The 12,587-nt window shown below is 48.0% G+C and overlaps 1 protein-coding gene across 23 annotated transcripts in view; it reads left to right on the top strand.

Moving 5' to 3' along the window:
• FOXP1 (forkhead box P1) overlaps nt 1-12,587 on the top strand; it is a 370,950-nt gene that overhangs the window by 174,450 nt on the left and 183,913 nt on the right. For 3 of the 23 annotated variants that reach the window (XM_040568515.1, XM_040568505.1, XM_040568519.1), the window contains one exon: nt 7,782-7,880. The exons of 16 other annotated variants lie outside the window; for them this stretch is intronic. The gene's annotated coding sequence lies outside the window, so the exon portion shown is untranslated. Of the gene's footprint in view, nt 1-1,958; nt 2,138-2,591; nt 2,955-7,781; nt 7,881-12,587 lie in introns of those variants that run through there. 4 more of the 23 variants (XM_040568516.1, XM_040568518.1, XM_040568504.1 and 1 more) reach the window with 2 other exon arrangements.

Genomic DNA, 12,587 nt, shown 5'->3' with positions numbered 1-12,587 from the left:
CCGGGCTGCAGGATATGTCCCCTTCTCGTGCGGGTTCGGGGGAGAGAAGAACCCTTCAGAATTCAGCGGCTGCTTAATAGCTGTACTGAAAATGATTTTTGACCAAAATTATATATTACAAGATGACGATACTGCACAGTATACTTTCTTAATATGAGAGAGTGTTTTTTTTCCCCTAGATCCTACAGCTAAGATCACTGGCCCATTTCAATTTTTATTGAAACAAATAAACCCAATAAAAACACTTATGCTGAGAGCTCAGGCTCCACAATAAAAAAAATAAAAATTACTCTGCATTGAATTTATTGATTTATTTATTTACTCCAACTGGAAAATTGAGTATTGTGTTAATGTATTTTATAAGAATCACAGTGCTCGATGAAATGGCTAATTTATTTTAGCGTATACATAAATAGCTAGCAATTTTCAGTGAGACAGGCTAATGAAAATGATGCTATGAAATTGTCTATACTATGAGGAGTGATGGAGTCAAGTTATTATTGGTTGAGTGCTACGACGTAGTGAACTGGCCATCATGTCTTTGAACTTTTGAACTGCTCCTTGGTTGCGTGATTTATTGATTTTGATATCAGCGCGTTAACTTTTTATTTTTGTTGGGGGGCTTGCATACGCCGCGTGGATAAGTTGCGTGCCGTGTAATTTTATAGATGTTTTAGGTTAAACAATATGGTTGAAAAATGTAAAGTGTGTTAACAGAACAGGCTTACGCTGCGTGGAAAGGCAGAGAGATGCTCGTAGGTACCATTAGATGTCAACACTGATGTTGTGATTGCTGCAGATTAACTGAGGACGAGCGAATTTGGCAGGGTAAGTGCGCATCATATTTGTAAGAGAAGCGTTGCCTTTGTTCTAAATCGAGCGCATGATCTCATAGCAACTTTTGCTTGCCTGTCTACCTTAAACCTCTCCTCGCGGCGTGCCTTATCGCTGGCGCCTGGTACGGGCAGCGAGCATCAGCGGGTCCCTCGTCAGCCCGTGCCCGAGGAGCGCTCCACGTTGCTGCTACGTGACCCGGTGGCTCGAGCAGCCCTCCAGCTTGCGTTGGCCGGCTCTGCGGGGCCGTTGCGCCCGCGCTGCCCCGAGCCATGCTCACGAAGCCGTGCAGACTTGTTTCGTGTTGGAGCTGGAATTCCCTCGCGGGCTGGCTGCTAGCGCCGAGCCTCGGCACGCAGCGCTGCCAGCAGCTGCCTCGTCCCTCGGTGCGAGGAGATGCTCCACTTGTTGTTCCTGGGGATTCGCGTGGGGTGTGGGATGGGGGCATCACGCTCGCCTCGAAGCCCTTTCCGACCGCAGGACTTCTCCCTCGCCGTGCTGGTACGGGAGGCTCTGCGTGGCGACTGCGCCGGGCTCTGTTTCTGATTAGACCGAATAACTTGACACCTGCGTTTTACAATTTGCCTAAAGTGCTTTATCCTGTAAACCCAGCGATTTCAGAGCTCGAAAGCCAGCAGCCTCGCGGGGGTTTGCACGGCTTAGCTCATCCCACGGGCTCTCTGCGACCGCGTTAGGCGCCGCCGGCCTCTGCTGACCCCCGGGAGCCCCCCTGCAGCAGCGGGATTTCGGGCGCGTCGTCCCCATCCCGCCGCACTCGGCCGCAGGTCTGGGGGAGGCGTGCGGGCATCATCTCGGGTTTTTTTTTTCGGTGGTTCGAGTGCCATGGCTTTATTTGGATGCTGAAAGCGCTCCCCTTGCGCCCGAAAGCGACGGGGAAGCCGCCCCACTTGCCTCCCCCTAACCCTTCTATTTCAGCGTTCAATCAAAACCAAAACACCACGGCCTGCTCCGAGCACAACCCAAAAAGTAGCGGGAAGAGCTGAACCGGGGGACTCGCCGCTATGAGCTGGGGGGGGGGGGGGGGGGGGGGGGAGATGATTGAGGGAAGGCAAAAAAAAAAAAAAAAAAATCCCATGTCCCTGCAAGTGTGTTATTGTTGACTTTGCCCTGCACATCCTAATATGGTTACCTCCCTGTCAAAGCGGCCGGGCCGGGCCGAGGGGCCCCCTCGGGGAGCCGCTCGCAGCCGCTCGCAGACAATAAGGAACCAAGCGGCGCAACTCCACAAAAGGCTGCCCGGAACCCCAGGGCCAGCCGCGGCCCCCCAGCGCTGCCCGCAGCCGTACGTACCCCGGGGGCCCTGGGGGGGGGCGGATAGAGGGGGGGGGGGGGGGGAGAAAAGGGGGTTTTAGGGGGGGCGCTGCCAAGCGGGGGAAGCCTCGCAGCGCCGGGACGCGGGGCGGAGCGGCCGGGGGGGGCTCTGCGGGACGGTGCTGTGCCCCCCCCACACCTTGTCCCCCCGGTGCTGTCCCCCCGGTGCTGTCCCCCCCCCCTCGGTCCGCCCCCCCCCCCCCCCCCCCCCCCCCCGTGCCAGCCGCCCCGCAGCGCGCCGCTAGCTATCTGCCAGCGCCAGAACAAAGGTAGGCTGTGCAACTCCGCGCTCCGGGGGAGGGACGAGTTATTTTGGGAGGGTTGGCTCTTCCCGGTGCGTGACTGGTTGACCTAAAAGGAGAGAGAAGGAAGGGGGGTGGGGGGGAAGGGGAAAATAATAATAATAAAAAAAAAAAAAAAAAAAAGGCAACCCGAGGCTCCATGGAGGCGAGCGGGGCGCAGCGCACTTGGAGCGCGGGGCAACTTCGGGGAGCCGGGTTCCCCCCCCCCCCCCCCCCCAGCATCGCCCCCTCCTGCTGCTGTTTCCACAAAAAGTGCCTCTGAAATCGTCTGCGCCCCCAGTTCCGTTCCGCTAAATATCGATTTAATTTTCGGTTTTATTTATTTATTTATTTATTTATTTATTTATTTATTTTTGCATTTAGGGTTTTCCGTGCGCGCTTAGCAGCTAGGAGTTGGTGCGAACCCTCAGTAAGCTCTTGTAGGGATGGAGCGTGAGGGCTGGTTTTGCCCGAGGATTTCAACTTTTCGGTTGGCACAACCCGAAGGTACCGTAGCTTTTTCTGCGACTGTCCAAGTGCTTTCGTGCCCTGCGAGGAGTTACCGTATTTCTTAAGCCATCCCTTTATGTCATCCTTTCTCTTGCTTTTCTAAAGCCTGTAAGTTATTCAGCTTCAGTGGAGGGTTTCTTTGCCTGCGAAGTGAAACGCTCACAGGTTTTGCAGTGTTTCTAGGTTTGTTTTGAAAATGTAGAAAAATATTTAATACAGAGCAGTAAAAAAAAAAACAAACACACCGGCTCATCTTCGTTCAGGGGAGTCGGCAAACCTGTCCGCTCTTCTGCCAGCAAGCACAGCGAGCAGATTCATAATTGAGTGCCAGAGCAAATGAATTCACGGTGAGAGCTACGATGGGTATCACGTAACTTAATAAGAAATACATTTTTGATTGTAGGAGCGGACACCACGGTTGTAGGCATAAGTATCAAACCTAGGTACGTCTGTGGAGGAGTGCTCTTCATCCAGCCTGTGTCACACAGCATTGTCTTCAGTCCCTAATTCTTACAGGATTTAAGCAGGGAAGCAGTTTCTTCCTAAACTGAGTATCATTCAAAAAAATCTTTTAAATACCTGTTGTATACTTGGCTGCTTAATTGGCTCTCCCCCTTCCTGACTCTGCTGCCTGCCTTCCCCAGTTGATTGTGGGATCTCTAGATTTTTTTTTTTTTTTAAGGAAGTCACAGTTCCAGAGCTGAACTGGATAGCTAAGCTTTTCTTTCCTTCTTCCTTTTTTTTTTTCTTCCCTTAAAATGTTATTTCTTGTGTACTCGTAGATTTCTGTTCTTTGCCTTTTTATTTATTTTTCTTTTGAGGTATTCAGCCTGACCTCTGCTAATCAGAAGCGCTTTTTAAAATGTAAGGCCAGGTCAGATAATGTAAATAAACTTTTGTGCTCTCAAACTTTCATCCTATAAAACTGGGAATGATTTATTAAAAAAAAAAAATTGCATCTCACTAGTGGTAAACACAAATAAATGTGTATTTTTAAAATCAAAGGGTGTCTTTTAAAACACATTCCTAGTTTTTGCTTTTTTGGGCCGTGTAGGGGATGATAGGAATTAGTAGCCTTTAATTAGACGTGGAGATATTCACATTTTACAGGGATTTATGTTAGAACATGGAATGGCGGGTGGCTTGTTTCCTCATTATGAATACTCCCTGCACATAATGAGGTTCATCATTAGTTGATGGAGTGAATTTGCCCTAGCTCTACCTTGAAAGGCACATAATTTACATACTACTTCAGAGCTTAGGCTTTAATGGATTCCTCGATGAATAAAATGAAAAGCTACTTTCTTTAAATTTTTGAACAGTGTTTTGGTAATACGGATTTAATAAGACATTCAATTTCCTTGTTAAGTATATTGAAAGTGCATTCCCAATTTTAGCAGAAAATATACTTCCCCGTGTCGCTTTCTATGATACTGGGCAGTGCGTGATCGAATACATCAGCGTCAACGTTTTGGGGGACGCGGAGGGATGGTGCCGCTCTCTGAGAGTGGCTCTTGGCAGCTCTGGCCTGGCGCAGCCACGGCTCTTCGCGGCCCCGAGCGTGCTGCCGCGCACCGATGCCGTGACAATGCCACGCAGCGGGCTTGCTCCCGCGTTAAAATGCATTCTGCACGAGGAGTGCTCCCACTGTATATTTACTGTATACGTTTGCGGTGATCAATCTATGGAAATGCGCTGGTGACTGTCAGGCTGACAGTGACAAACCCGCTAGTCCCACCTCCCTCTTTATTTTAATGAGACGAGAACAGCAAAAAACTTCGCCGGTGCAGTTCCACCTCTGAAACCGCCGTGTAGATATGATTAGATTAGAGCAAATTGAATTGTAGGCTGCCTAATGTGTTATCATGTCATCGGCTTACCCGAGCCCTGGTCCACCGGACAGGCTGGGCGAGACAGCCCGCCCTGCCTCCCTCCCTGCTGCCTGCGTGTTTGGGGCCGGGGGCTGGGGTCTGGGGGCCGGGGTGTGGGGTCTGCGTTGGCCCCGTGCGTGGGGCAGGCGGGAGCCCCGGGCACGGCAGCGCCGCTCCCCGCTGCCTCTCGCCGATGTGGCGGCGAAGCCAGGGAGGCAAGAAATCCGCAGCGAAGGCTTGTTTTGATAGAATGTTTTATTACCTGAAAACGATGAGCATATATTAACATTAATAGAATAGTCTGTGTCATTCTTTTTTAGGCAATTTACCTCAGCTGCAGACCTGTCTGCTTCAAAATCTTTCTCTGTTCTAAAACATATATTTGTTTAGGGAGTTTTCATTGAAGTGTACATGACAATTACAGCTGTTCATTAACAAAATTGGGTATTTGTTTTAAACTTTAACCAATCACTTTGATATGCTAATTATGGTGTAATTTAATTTGAGCCCTGTAATGATGATGCCGTTATTATGGACATAAATGATGCAGTTAAGCTGAGAGTAATCTCATTTGCATACTGTACATGCCAGTAAATTAAGCCCTTTCTTCGACTGCTTCAGCTTTAATTTTCCACTTCTTTTCACACAGCGCCTTTTCAGCCAGTCTCTTCTAAGCCCACTTTGTAATAGCGCTGATGACTGTTTGATGTGGAGAGTTGCTGCACCACAATAATGCACGACACAAGATGTAACATTTAAAGGATTCATTATCTTACTGAGTGTTGCTTTAAGAAGCTGGGATTAACGAGGGTGGAAGTGTCCTCGCTCTGGAGCGGTGCAGGTCTTCTGATAAACAAATGCCATCTTCTTTCTCCCCCTCTTTTTGCTCCACCCTAGGACCGGGAGCGTTGCGGTGAGGCCTTACGCTGCTTCTCAGGTACGAGGCAAGCGGCCCTCGGAGCCGCCTTGTTCAACGTGGAGGGTTTGACTTTTCCTGTAGGATATTCCAAGATGCTCCACTGTTGCAGGAAAGTTTCTGGATACAATTTGCAGTGTTAGAGGGATGGGAGACTCCAGGTTATTTCTGAGACAGGTAGATGTGCAGCCCACATACCCAGCGTGGCGTACAGCAGTGTTAAAATCTGCGTCATTGGTTTATTTTGTTCTGCTTAAACACCGATTTCTCCTTGCGGGGCTGCTACATGGGTTGAACTTAATATCAGATTAATTTCAAACTTAATTTTTAAACACTGGCATTCATGCATTCTTTGGCCTCCCCATGCTAATGAAAGCCTGGGTTTCAACAGAGTAAGTCGCCAAAACCAAACAAAAACGAGCTGAGCAAGCGCTGACTTAAATGGTTAATCTTTTCCAATTTACCATGTTGTCATTGAACTGAAGTATTCTCATAACACTGTGGCATACAAAGAAATCATGTGAAATAAACAGGGCTCTTTTTATAGCTGCTTACTGTTATGGTTAGATATTTTCATAGTTTAATACCTCTGGAAGTAAAGCCCGTCTCAAGTTTTTAGCTGCAGTTGGCCTCTCAGAAAGCCATTGTTGTGTGGGTAACCAAGTTAACTAAAGATCATTATGAAAACCTTGCAATCCTTTCCTTACACAGGGTCCCATGACCAAAAATAGTTTGTGCAGTTGCCCACAAACATGCAAGTTAATAACTTCCTGGGTGAATAGTGTAAAAACTGTTGATTTCCAAGGCACGCACTTCACTCCCTCCTCCACCCCTTTACGGTACACAGCAAACAAATGGGAGGGTCCCCTGTTTACCAACTGTCCAACATCCACTTTTTATGGTTCCTGCCTGCTCTTTGTCTCCGTGGTGCGTTTCTCACATGCCCTTTTGTTTTCTAGCAGTTGTTCCATGGTAGCCCGACCATGCACATGTGCTGGATGTGGCTGTGCTGCAGCGAAGCATACCCCGCTGACCTTGTACCCCTGTTTCTGTGTCAGAAACACAACAACCATTCCCCCAAACCCACTGCTCTGGCCAGCGGCTGTGCTGGTGAGTAGCATTTCGGCTCTCCCAGCATCTCTTTCCTACGCACGGCAAGGAAGAGCATCCACGGAGACAAGTGAAAGCACGGAGCACAGCTCTTTCTTTTTACAGAGCCCTTGCGTTTTTCCATAATGCAAGAGTTTGGACAGTGGTTTATGCCAGCCAGTTCTTCAGGGTGGACTACGCAAGAGGTCTAATGTCAGATCTTGGGGTCCGTGCACAGAAAAGGAAAGGCTCCCCTAGTGCCTTCTCTGAGGCTGCCTGCCTAAACGTGGGGTTCCTACAGGAGTGAAAGAGACAAAACCCAGCAGCAGCGCCCTTACCCTTTGTGCTCAGAGCCCGACCAAGGGCATGGGGAGGGAAAGGGCTTTTCACAAAACAGGGCAGCGCAGACCAGGCTCTCCCCAGCCGCTCCAGGAGGTCACAGGTAGTCTAGCATAATGCTGCAAAAGTTCAGTTTCTAAAGCTCATGAAAAAGGGTTCTCGACTTGATCAATTTTAGCAACAGTCCTGTGGTTCAAGCCTTTCTCTTCCTTTAAAGATAAGGTATGTATTGCTTTGGGATGTCACAGGCTGCAAAGCAGGTGTTGTGGCTTTATCTTCCGTAGGGATGGATATATTGAGCCTGTCTGTCTTGGGTCCTGGAGAGATTTTCTGGCCCAAGTAGACAGATGAAGGTAGGACGGACTGAGAGGTGGGGTAAGAGAATTGCTTTTGATGCTTTTTAGTGTTTCGTGGATGTGACGATGCAGTGCACTGTGCAGGAACTTCGGTGTTAATCTTCTCGGGAGATAACATTTCTTTCAAAGTGATTTCAATACTTTGCCCCTATAGAAGCAGTGTTGTAAGAGCTGTCTTCAAAGGAGGTTTCAAGCACAGTTTTTCCTACCCTCTTCTGTCCTAACAAAACACATATCCTTCCTCCCCTCACAGGGCCTTGTCAATTCATTCTGGATAAAGAAACTCGTTTATGAAGAAGATTTTCCCTGTATCATCCTCCCTCTTTAATCTGATCCTGGATTGCAATTTTCAGTAAGTTTCTCCTTCCACACTTTCCATCCCACAAACCTTTTCAACCCAATCAGGTGGGAAATTAAAAGAGATACCGGTTCAAACGATGCACTCTGCAGCCCTGTCTGAGCGTTTCTGTGTAATTCAGGATTGCTGGTTTCAAAGAAATGTTTCACGTCGGGTGATGGTGGCTTTCTGCCGAAAGTTATTTCAGGGAGTTTGGAGTTTCATGGGAGATGGACTTCTCCTTTTACAGCTTTGTTTACAAACAGCTTTGTTCTTACCCTTTCCCAGCAAAACAAGTGTTTCTTCACAGAAATACTTCTGGTTGAGAGCAAAACCACTGAACCTCTCTCTAGAATTATAACTACACCAGATTAAAGAGTAATTTATCATATGCTAATACACTTACCCCATCAAAGTCATGGGTATCGAGAGACAGAAACAAAAATAGACCTCTGATCTCTATCTCTGTAATGCTTTTCAGCAGAGAGTCTTTAAATGGTATCCAGTGAAAAAGCTCTAGGAATTTGCCATTGTATTTACCAACAGCTAAAGAAAACAGTTATTTGTCACTGTGAAATTACCGAGTACCGTGCCGTTAGCCTTCCAGATCTGATTGAACCGAGCTGACTGCAAGTTTCGGAGCGTGACGATTCTCTGTTCCTGTCGGCTTGTTCGTATTTCTAAGCGCATCTTCTCATGGCTGTAGATGGTGGGCAGATAGCTCTGATAAGAACCCCTGAAAGCTGCCCACGGACGCTTTGCCTTCACAGCGTCAGAGACCCTCTGAGCAGTTCCCAGCGAGACGGCTGGCTCACCCGGGGAGCGTCCTACAAAAGGTGATGTTTTGGAAAGCCGGGTGAATCTGCCTGTTGCTACTGGTCCTGGGTGTACACAAAATAAAGTAGTACGAGTCAAGTAGCTGCTAGGGTTTTTTAACCTACAAGCCTTTAGTTCTTTTGGCTGCACATAACTCTTTCCAGCGGCAGTTTTTCTTGTGACTGGAGAATGTGAATGTCTGTCTAAACTGGCTGAGCGGACAAAGCACTGTGATGAAATCTCATTGAGCAGACATGCTTCGAGCAGAAGAATGAAGTCTATCAAGCAAAGCTGTTAGTAAAAGGACTCGGGGATAAACCACGCTCCCTTTTATCCCTGTGCCATGCGGGGACGGAATGGAGCGGAGCTGGCGGGTGGCGCGTCCCCCGGCTGCCTCTTTCCTGTGACGTGGGCCTGCTTCAGGTGCGAGTCCGGCTCTGGGGGTGTTGAATTTGGCTTCGCCTTGGCTTCTCCTCCAAATAAAACACTTACCCTAAGGATGGCCTTTCAAAAGACCATGTTCTTTTTCCAAAGAACTGCAAATTCTTGAGCCGGGCTGCTTATGTAGTTTCCTGAGACCATCGCTTTGAGGAAGCTGGCTGAAACAAATGCTGCTTTCAGGTGCGTGGCCTAAATCAAAAGCAGCTCTGTTCGAGTTCTCTGAAGTTCGTCAGGGCTTTACCATTATTAGCAACCATAGGGACCCGGGCCGTGCTCTCCAGTTTTGCACGGGGGAAGGGCTGTGGCTGCTGGTCCTGCGCTCTTCTGCCGCAGGGACGCGGCACGCCAAGGCCAGCCCCGGGCACGGATGCCTCTCTCCTTGATGCCGCTCCACCATGTGCATGCTTGGTGGCCAAGGCCGGAGCTGCCCGAGGTAGGGAGCCCCTCCTGGTCCCCTCACGCTGATGTCTGTGTGCTGGAGGCAGCGTGCCAGCTGGGGAGGCTTGCCTCCTTCTCTGCAAACAGGATTTATCGGTGGGCGTGGGGAGGAACAAGAAGGCTACGTATGAAAACTGTCCTAGGCTTCGTGCTGAGGTGGGGCTGGCCGGGTGTGTTCGGCGAAGCTGAGAGACCCGTGGTTTGGCCGTGGGATGTTTCTTGTGTTCGCTCGCGTCTTCTTTTGGGAAGACGGGATTGGGTCTGGGTGGATGCAATGAAGGAAGGCAATATGAGGGAATGAGTGGTCGTTCCTAGAGAGCTTCACGTTGCTTTTTGAATGAAGCAAATAAAGGAAGAATGAGATGATGATAAGCTAAATTGGTGCCAAATGTATGGGATTCCATGTGTGTGCAGTAAAGGGAAACCCAGCTCCTGTAGTTTTTCCTTGGAAAATGACTCTGTATTTAGAATCTGTGTGCAGGATGACCATATAAATGTGATTAAATGGCGCAGGATTCTGATCAAAGGGGCAATTACGAGTAATAAAATAGGAAATATAATTATTGCAACCATTTCAGATCTTTTAGCCAGGGAGAATCTTAGCAGCTAGACAGAGAAAAAGCCTTGATTCTAAGAAAAGGAGAGAAAAAATCCCAAGACTTCAGCTTATTGGGCTCTACAGAAAAAGGGAGTTGAAAAGTGAAGACACATTTCCTAGAATATCTGAATTCCCAGGTAAATATTACTTAGAGGGGTTTCGAACACCCTAATTGTTGGCTGAACTGAATCATAGCAGAAACTGAATTACCAACTTCCACACAGCAAAACTTAGAGTAAGTCGAAATCGTAGCTGGGTTATTTTCACAAAATGTCCAGCACATATGCTGCTCTTGCTTTTATTGTTCACCGTTCTGGAGTCATGTCTCGCTAGACTGTGCTTTGCCACACACCTCCACCCCCTAACAAACTGGCCCTATATATGCATGTAGACAGAATATAGGGAATTAAACTGTGTGACAGTGAACTTCTGGGTTTTCTATATGCTTGACAAATGTTTTTTAAACATGGTATAAATACATTGTAGAATCAAAGTGTTGGAGGGGCACATTTTACTCCCAAAAGAAATGTGTGTATTTTGGCTTCATATTGCTCTGTATTTTTTTTTCCCAAAAGAAATATTAAATATTTTAACAACACCTATGTTTAGACACTACAGGTTTGGACAGTATTCTCCTCTGTATGTTGCAGAGTTCCTACCGACACGCCTGGACAAACCTCACCACCTAAAACCCTGAGGCCAGAGTTTGGCATTCAGTGTCCTCAGAGGGAGGGATTGTAGCTGTTAATCCTGTAATAGCCAGATTCCTCAAGGTAGCATCTTCTGTCCTCCCACGGGTTAGATTCTCAGGTTTACCTGACAGCGTGAATATTTCTCTTCAAAGGCAGCGTAAACCCTTCTGCAGGCTCTGCTCATCCTCGCTTCCCCTCGCTGGGTCTTGCCTGGCCACTTTTTTTCTTCCCTGGTCTTTTCATCATAGCCATTTAATGCTTTCTGTCTTCTTGGAGAAAATACCGTATTGCTAAGTGTCCATTCCTCCAAACTGGTTCCTCATGACCTGCCCGTGTGGCTAGAAATGTCTCTGGAGGAAGGGCGAGCGCAGCAAGGACAGTGTTGGTGCTCTTCAGGATGGCAGTCGTGTGCCTGGTTCCCTGGCAGAAATGCCAAAGCCTGTTTAGAGTCAGACATGTAAATGTTCTGCTCAAAAAAAATAAATTAAAAAGAAACCAACAATCTGAGTTCTGCAGAGGAAAGCGAGCATTGGCTGGTGTTGGCTGTAAGCTGTTTTGGTAAGGCATCTTGTTTTTGGTGTGCGTCTGTAAGCTCCAGATATTTGGGCTGAAAAGAGCTTCTCCATCCCGTTTCCTTTCCCAGGGGTGGGAGAGCGTCTCAGGGGCATGGCAAGGGAGATGGGGGCTGTTCCCCAGCTCTGCCACTGGCTTTTCCAGTTACCTTAGCTGGGTCACTTGTGACCAGTAAGTGCTTCTGTACGCGCTTGGCTTCATCAGCCCCGTGCACGTGTTCAGACTCTCCGGTGAACATCCTCTGCACCCTACGAGCTCCAGGAGCAGCAACGCTCCCCTGCTCTGTAGAGCTCTTGCAAGCCCTGTTTAACTCACGGTTGAGAGGCATTCGGAGTCCCTCAGATGTGTGGGCCCTGAGACTTGCTGCGAGCTGGTGTTTTGCACCTGCAGGGCAGCGGCTCTCTCCTTGCCCGCTTTCCGCCGAGGCTCCGCTCGCGTTCGGTGCGGCGTTGCACCTGAAGGCTGCGGGCTTTGCAGCACACTCGAGTGAACTGCTCTGACACGAGAGGCTTTGATATGTTCGAACACCCCCTCCAGAAAACTGCAGGAAAAATGCTTCATTTCATTAGTATTTTGGGGTGGAAATATGCTGTAGATTAATCCTCTTTGGAAAGAGATTAAGAAATGTTCTCTCCTCCTCCCTCCCAATGCAAGAGTAGGTAATGTTTATTCTGTCTTTATTAACTACAGACGTCAGAGAAAAAGGACTGCTGCCCTTTGATTTTATTTACAAGGCAAAAGTGAAAACTTGTTTGATCACATCATGACTGTTTAGCTTCAGCGTAAGAGTGGAAGGGAACCTGTTTCCAGGTCCTATCATGGCTAAATATGATTTTGCTTCTATTTAGTTATCTCTGAATTTTAAATGCAGTGTCCTTGCCCTTACTTATTTGTCAGGTTGAGCGAAACTGCTTCATGCTCTGCTTACGGAAATAAGCTATTCAAAAGGAAATTGTCTCCGAGAACTAAGGAATTTTTGTGGCTGTCAACTACGGAGTCATGATTTTCACAAAAATGATCCATTACAGAGCAAAAGCTGCTTTCAAACCTCGCTTTCCCTTTTCAGTGAAGAAAGGAGAGGTCTGGCCTTTGATAGACTCTCGTGTAGGCTCTTGAACAGTCACGTTCTTGGGTGAGACGGGTTTGTTTCTCGCTTCTTGCCGA

The sequence above is a fragment of the Cygnus olor genome, chromosome 10, assembly GCF_009769625.2.
Source record: "Cygnus olor isolate bCygOlo1 chromosome 10, bCygOlo1.pri.v2, whole genome shotgun sequence".
Taxonomy (NCBI): domain Eukaryota; kingdom Metazoa; phylum Chordata; class Aves; order Anseriformes; family Anatidae; genus Cygnus; species Cygnus olor.
Note: the sequence above shows the minus strand (reverse complement) of the source record. Positions and strands in the feature narration are given on the sequence as shown.